The sequence below is a fragment of the Ailuropoda melanoleuca genome, chromosome 8 (genome assembly GCF_002007445.2).
Source record: "Ailuropoda melanoleuca isolate Jingjing chromosome 8, ASM200744v2, whole genome shotgun sequence".
Lineage (NCBI taxonomy): Eukaryota > Metazoa > Chordata > Mammalia > Carnivora > Ursidae > Ailuropoda > Ailuropoda melanoleuca.
The window spans coordinates 64,986,251-64,993,897 of record NC_048225.1 but is presented as its reverse complement, the minus strand read 5'-3'; the positions used below and the strand labels follow the sequence as shown (position 1 = coordinate 64,993,897).

General features: G+C 59.2%; 1 protein-coding gene across 1 annotated transcript in view; it reads right to left on the bottom strand.

The window, feature by feature from the left end:
* Nucleotides 1-3,169: 3,169 nt before the first annotated feature.
* STUM (stum, mechanosensory transduction mediator homolog) overlaps nt 3,170-7,647 on the bottom strand; it is a 61,007-nt gene continuing 56,529 nt past the window's right edge. The window contains exon 5 of the transcript XR_004627223.1: nt 3,170-7,272. The gene's annotated coding sequence lies outside the window, so the exon portion shown is untranslated. The remainder of the gene's footprint in view (nt 7,273-7,647) is intronic.

Genomic DNA, 7,647 nt, shown 5'->3' with positions numbered 1-7,647 from the left:
CTTTGCTTATTTTTAAATCATCTTTACACCCAATGTGGGGCTTGAACTCATGACCCTGAGATCAAGAGCCGCATGCTACACTGACTGAGCCAGCCGGGCACCCCCACAATTTTTTCTTTATTTTTTTTAATTTATTTTTTAAAGATTTTATTCATTTGACAGAGAGACAGCCAGCAAGAGAGGGAACACAAGCAGGGGGAGTGGGAGAGGAAGAAGCAGGCTCCCANTGTGCATGTATACGATTTAAAAAAATTTTTTTAAAGTTTTGCTTATTTTTATTTTTATTTTTTTATTTTTTTTAAAGATTTTATTTATTTATTTATTTGACAGAGATAGAGACAGCCAGCGAGAGAGGGAACACAAGCAGTGGGAGTGGGAGAGGAAGAAGCAAGCTCATAGTGGAGGAGCCTGACGTGGGGCTTGATCCCATAACGCTGGGATCACGCCCTGAGCCGAAGGCAGACGCTTAACCGCTGTGCCACCCAGGCGCCCCTTTGCTTATTTTTAAATCATCTTTACACCCAATGTGGGGCTTGAACTCATGACCCTGAGATCAAGAGCCGCATGCTACACTGACTGAGCCAGCCGGGCACCCCCACAATTTTTTCTTTATTTTTTTTAATTTATTTTTTAAAGATTTTATTCATTTGACAGAGAGACAGCCAGCAAGAGAGGGAACACAAGCAGGGGGAGTGGGAGAGGAAGAAGCAGGCTCCCAGCAGAAGAGCCTGATGCGGGGCTCGATCCCAGAACTCTGGGATCATGCCCTGAGCCGAAGGCAGACACTCAACGACTGAGCCACCCAGGCACCCCCACAATTTTTTTCTTTAAATACTGTGCCCCATGACAGGGGGCAGGTGGAGTGGGAAGGTGGCAGGCTGGGGCTAGGGATGAATTACAATGTCTAACTGCCAGATCCATCACTGGTCAACTGTGGAGAGCAAGTGTGTGTGTGCCCAGGCCTGGCACGTGCCTGTGCGGGTGTGATTTTGTCATGTGCAAAGACTGAGTCTGTTAGTGAAGACAGAGAGTCAGAGCAGACTGGAGCAAAAATTGCTTTACGGCTTTTTGTTATTAGCGAGAGAAGCTTACTTCGAACCAGTTTGCAGCCAGGAAGGAAAAAGCACAGATGGCTCCTGGTGGGAGGGGTGAGGCTAGGACTGGCCTCGGGGAGGCGGGGCTGAGACCTTCTCCTTGGGTGCCGGTGTCTGGTCTGCCTTCTGTCTCCATGCGGCAGGAACCTGGGCCAGGGGTGGCCACAGGCTTATAAACCACAGCCTCGGGACCAAAAAGGAAAGATCCCAAAGATCTCAGGAAAGACCTCGATCTTGGCAGGTTAGCTCAGGGAGAGGGACGAGCTGTTGGCCAGGCTGGAATGGGGTGAGTCGAGGGCCTGGCAGCCTCCCCCCAGCATAGCATGGGTTATGCAAGGGGAACAGCGGGCCCCTGGAACAGAGGGGTGGAGGGCAGAGCAAGCAAGATCAGTCTGTCTCACCCCGGTGGAGGTCGTCCTTGAGCCGGGCCTGGGGAGCCAGGGAGGATTTGAATGGGGGAAGTGAGAGCAGGTGCAGACTCAGAGGACCCCCATGCTCAAAGCCACAGCACTGGTTTCTCAGTGATAAAATTCATTCATCCCCGCCTCAGCTTCTCCAAAAGATCCTGAACGTGTTTGGAGGTTCCTCAGAAGCCAATGGCAGAGACGAGTCCTAACCTCTGGGCTCCCCTCCCAGCCTGGCCCCTCAGGAGATGTGGTTCTAAGTATTCTCGAAGTGCTTATTTCCTCCACCAACGACATTCCCAGTTTTAAAAGTTTCTTTGCTTTCTAGAGTTGTTGGGTTTGTTTTTTGTTGTTGTTGTTGTTGTTGTTGTTTTTAAACATAGCTATTTTGGGTGGACGTGAAAATACCCTCGGCTCTGGCTGGAAAGGCAGATGCAGTCTCCCGCTCGGACCACAGGCCCCTCCTCGTCCGCTAACTCCCCACAGAGCCAGAGCCCTTCTGGGGGCCTGAACCCCAGGGGGTGGGAGGAGGAGGCCCTCCCCCAGGGGCCGTCCCGGCCTGCAGGCCCGTCATAGGCCCTGTCTCGAGGTCCCCTGGGCCCAGGTTATCCTGCTGCCCCTGAGCCGTGACCGTGGACCCCATTCACACGATCAGCCCTCGCTCTGTCTCTCCTCTTTCTGTGGGGTTCCCCTCTCCTCCTCAGTAATTCCTGGCTCATATCACTGTGTGAGAAGGCCTCAGCTACCCGGCCGGCCAGTCATCTCCGAAGGCCATGGCCAGTCCACAGACCCAACCGCGGCCCTCCCAGCGCCTCCCCCACAGCAGATAGGCAGGCACGAGCCTGTCCCAGAGCCTGGGGTCTGGGGTGCGGGGGTTCTGAGGAGAAGATGCCTTCATGCAGCCCGACTTCCTCCTCGACCCTGGAAGGGGCCCCCTCTGAGGCCACACAGCCTGTGGAAAGCACTCTCTGGCGTGATGTGAGCACAGTAAGTCTTTGGATCAAGAACAGCTCCCGGGCTGTGCCTCGGGTCATCAAGCGCTGACCGCAGCTCCGCAGACAGAGGCTTCTAGAAAACGGCAACTGACTCGTGGGCGAGAGCGTGGGGCCCTGACTGCCCAGGTGTTCGATTCAGCTCAGATTTCATCTGGTTGGATCACCTCTGCCTGTCGGGCTCTCTGAACTCCCACGTGTTCATCTCATGTATCCACTGTCTTCGTCCACAGATTCCAGAAGCTCTGCGGGTCCTCACCCCATTAGCAAATGCCAGCTGGTCTGTGGACCGAGACCCGTACTTCCCTCCCGGCTCCCGTCAGCTCAACCATGGCTGATCCGCTCATTACGAGACTGCCTAACCGCGTCCTAGCACTTCCACACGTTTCCCTCGTCAGCCGGGCCGCGGTCGAGCGGGAGCCGAGTCTCCTCTGCGCCCCATTCCTGGTCAAGCCCGGCGAGGGCCCGACGCCCGACTCGGCTGGCAGACTCCTGCTTGCAGGGGGATCCGATCACCGAACATGGGGGTCCCCAGGAGAAGGGGGGCCAGGCCTGATCTGGGGAAGGGCAGCCTTCGTGCTGAGGCCACCGCACAAGCAGAAGTCACGGAGAGAAGGCGCGAGTTGGGGTCCCACCAGCTGGAAACATGAGAGACACAAGGGCTTTGAGAAGCCGCCAGAAAGGTCACATGAATATTTATTACATAGAAAAGAGGGAAAGGAAGAAAAAGTTTCTAAAGCCGTTTTTTCAGGATTTAAAAAAACACGAACTTGGAATGCCAAAGAGATGCTACGCTTTGTATATTTATAATCGGAATATATAAATATGTACACGGAGGTTTGTACACGGGTTTCGACGGTCATGCGTGCTGCTTCTCATTACGAGGACGGCAACGGTGCTTGAGCTGGGACTTCCGAAGCTGGTGGGGCGCTGGGGAGGTCGGGACCCTGCCCAGCGCCTCAAGGGGCCGTAGGGACCTGGGCAGCGGTGGGGGTGGGCAGGCCTGCCAGGGGGTTCCGTCCTGAGGGCACCGGAAAGGCTAAGCCACAGGCCGGCCTGGGCCCCAGGTGGCAAGTCTGGAAGCTTCTCTAGGTCCCCAGCCGGAGAGTTTCTTCCTCTCGTGGAACCAAGGAAGGCTCCAGTCACTGGGATGGGCTGGAGAGCCCCTCGGCCAGCTAGGATCCCAGGGGAAGTGGCTTGGGTGGGGAGCGGCCCCCGCAGGTCTGGGCAGAAGTAAAACAAGGAAGCCCTGGGAGGTCGGGGAGAGGGTCTTGGCAGAGAACAACAGAAATGAACAGCGATTCCTTTCACAGGAGGGAGAGAGACCCAATCAAAGTAGATCACGTATCAAAAACTACAAATCACAGCACGACACTCATCCAAATATAAATCCAGCTAATATGCACAGAACCAGTGTTGTTCTCATGTACTGCGTTTTCAAAAATTTGGCACCATTTACGACAGCATGTGTACCTTAGCCTGTGCAGAGGGCCAGCCAAGTGTTCCCGCGGGGCGCCCCAGCCACTTGTGGCCACCGCCGCCCTCTCCCTGGTTGGGACACCTGGCCAGACGCTCACCCAGAAAGCAGGGTGGGCATGACCTCTGCCCCCTTCTCTCCTCACTGCTTCTCATCCTGAGGCCGGGGGGTGGGGGGTGGGGAGGACTGTCTGCAGCCCCAGAAGAGCCCAGAAAGGGATCACGGTCCCCTCCTCTCTGGGCAGACCCATGTCGTCCCTCCCACAGAAGGCCAGCCAGGTTTGGGGGCCGGGGTATGGAGCCATGGACCCTGGGAGGAAGGGCTCCAGGCCAGGGGGCCTTTGGATCAAGAGAACTGTGTGCATCTGGGCCCTGGGTGGGGTGACAAGGACAAATGTCACCCGCCAGGGCCCATGCCTGGAGGGATGGCTCCCAGGCGGTGTGAGAGACCCCTCCGTGGATGTTGAGGTCCCAGTCCTGAGTCCTGCCCTCACCCAGTAGCCGGAGGGGCTGTGAGCATGCATGTGTGCGTGCGTGCGTGCACGGGGAAGTGTGCACACGGATGTGTAAGAGAGTGTGCACGTGTCTGTGCTTCTGCCCGCCTAGGGTGCCAGTGGCCTGGCCTGGGCGTGGCTGGCATGTTGGCAAATCCAGGCAGGAAGGGACAGGGACTGGGGGCTAAATTCAGAGACAACTAACTTGTCCTGGAAACTCAGGACACCTTCAAGGACAGACCTGTCATCGGCCTCCCGTGTGACAGGATTGGGAGGGGTGAGAGGAAAGAGCGCTCGTGTCTGTGTCACCAGGAAGAATCCCTAATTCCAAATCCGTGAGGCCTGCATCCTCTGCCCCCGTGGGGCCCCGGGCCCGTCCTCCCAGGCCTCTGGCCTGATAGAAATGGGACCGGCATTGGCTGCCCAGCCCCTCCTTGCCCCGCCCAACGGATGGTCCAACTGAGGCACAAGCCAGAAGGAGACACAAACAGCATTGAGGCTGGAACTCGGCCCAGTGTTTGGGGCGTGGGGCTCCCCACGCATCGGCACGGGGATTAGGGCAGATTCGCGAGTCCGGCACGCCTCACACGCCTCCGTGATCCCGCAGACGTTCTGAAGCTCTCAGCGCCCAACAGCTGAAAAACACGGGACCCGACCAGCGCCCACCCGCTCAGGCGGCCCCCAGCCTCCCTTCCCACAGCCTGGCCTCCTCACCTCCGGGCCACGTGCAGCGGCCTCCTCCGCAGGGAGCAGCGCCCCTCTGGCCTCCGCTCACCTTACTGTTCCACCTGTGCAGGCGGGAAGGGCGGGTGCAGCGGCCAGGGCGCTGTTCCTGGGAGCCCCCCTCGGGCCGCATCGGCGCCCGCTGAGTGCTTGAGGGGTGCAGCGATGTGGAATGGGGAGCCCCGCTTGCGAGAACTGCCTTACACCAGCACATGGGGCCCTGCTGAGAAGAAGGAACCCTGGCTCCGTTCAGCCTTGGGCAGGTTCGTGGGGGGCAGCTCGCATGGCTCCCCCTGCCCCCCGCGAGGTCAAGGTCTCCAGGGAGGGTCAGTGCAGCTGGGGTGCTCTAAGCGTGCTCGTCCGCCTCCGATCCCTCTGCTGAAAGCCCTCCAAACACACCGGCAAGAGGGGGAGCCTGAGCCACCGGCCGGGGGCTTACAGTTCCATCCCTAAGCTGTCGCCAGCACGCCACGGCGGCCACCATCACCAACGGGAGAAACACATCCAGGGTCATGAGCGCCTCAGGCCCCAGGAGCAGGATGGGGCCCCACGCTGGCTCAGGCCCACACCCAAGCGACCCCTGCAAACTCACCCCAACAGCACAGGCATGGGGTTCACTAAAGAAAACATTGTAGATTTGGGGGGGGGGTTAAAGAGCTGGGCTGGCACAGAAGGACCCCCGCAGTGGACCTGTGGCTTCCTCCTCGAGAGCCTCAGGCCTTCGAAAGGCGTTCTCTTGGGCCTGGGGGTCACCCCACCTTGCGCTGGCCTCGGGGCTCAGTGTTCCGTTTTCCTTGCTGAGGTCTGGGTCCCTGTCCTTCCCGGGGAAATTCTGACTGAGTGGCGTCCTCGACCTTCTAGAGCTCGCGTGCTCCCCACTGCTCCTCAGCCCTCGTGGCGTCTGCGTGAGGCTGAAGTCCCAGCCGTGCCTCTGGGACGTGGGGGGTCAGAGGGCCTGGAGCAGTTCCGGCCGCCGCTCCGGGCGTGGGGTGGAGGGCCGCCCTGGACGGTGCGTGGTGGAGCCTTTCAGTCCTCGCTGAGGGGGTTTTTCCTGTCACCTGCTACTTCCGCATAGGCAAGGCCGTCCAGAGGATCCTTGCGGCCCCTGAGACCCCTTCCCTTCTGCGGCAAGGCTGCGACGCAGGCCGTGAGTCCGCTAGGCCGCCGTGAGCGCGTGTCCAGGGCCTTGCTTTCCTGGCGCCTGAGTCCTGACATCTGGAAGCTCCACATACTGACGTCCCCCCGCCAGGATTGTTGGTAAGGGTCATCGGGGGTCCAATGTGCCACGCCGAGCCTGGCAAAGGCCCAACATCTGGAGGCTGTCCTTGTTGGGGCTGATGCGTGGTTCTGGGACAGCGGAGCGAAGGCCCTTCCTCACCTCCCCGTCCCTCATCTGAGCCGGTGACACTAAGCCTACAGTCTCATGTAGACAGTGGCTGTCTTGAGCTGCTCCCCGCGCGGCAATCCTCACAGACTGGGGGTTCAGAGGACGGGGGTGCCCCCATTCCTCGCACACATCAGCTACGCGGGAAGGGCTTCTTCCAGAGGCTGACGTCCCCGCAAGTGTGGAAGCAGCTGGCGGCTGAGGGGAGCCTCAGGGGCAGAGGTGGGTGCCGAGGGGAACCATCCTTCGGAGCCCACAAACCCCTGTATTAGCCATCCATAACGGGGTTCACTCAAGAAACCCCCCGTGTCTGGATCACCACTAAACATGCCACATAACCTGCTATCTCATCTCTCCCGCTCAGCAGCCACCCCAGCCCGAGCCAGGGAAGCGAGATCCTCCGCTCCCAGCGGTGGGGTGCGTCCAAGGCCCGTCGTCCCTCCACGTGTGGGGGCAAAGGGCCTCCGGGGGGTGGCTGGGCCCGTACGGTCCCTCAGCCAGAGCTCCTCTGACCTGGCTGCAGGGGGGCTCCCCTCTCTGACGCAGCTTCCCGGCGCACAGCCAGCAGCTGCCTGCTGTCTTCTTGGCCCAGAGCTGCCGTCTGCAGACACCAAAAGCTGCTCGCTTTCTGGATAAACCCAAAGCTGGTCCCACGCCTTGAACACTCACAGGATTCCAAACACGAAAGCAGCCGCAGAGGCCTGGCTGGGGTCAGGAGGGAAGGGGGGCAGGATCAGGTGACGAGGGGGTGGGCAGGGGATTTGTTTCTCCGTGGATGCCAAGAACTGCCCAATCCCCAGGGACCCTGAGGCCCATTCCCCTGGTAGGACAATCATCAGAAAGCCCAGCAGGTGAGGTGAGTGGGCTGGGGGAGCGAGGGGGCCTGTCCAGCAACTGGGAAAAGGCCAGACAGGTCACTGCTGCAGCCTTGGGCACATTCTGAGTCTCCGACAGGCAGGAAAAGCCCCCTCGGGGAGTCCAGTGGGGTTGCAAACAGCTTTGGGCCAGTCCCACAGTTCAGCAATTCCCACATTAGGAAGCATATGAAAACAGACGTGTAGATGTCCGCCATGACTTTGG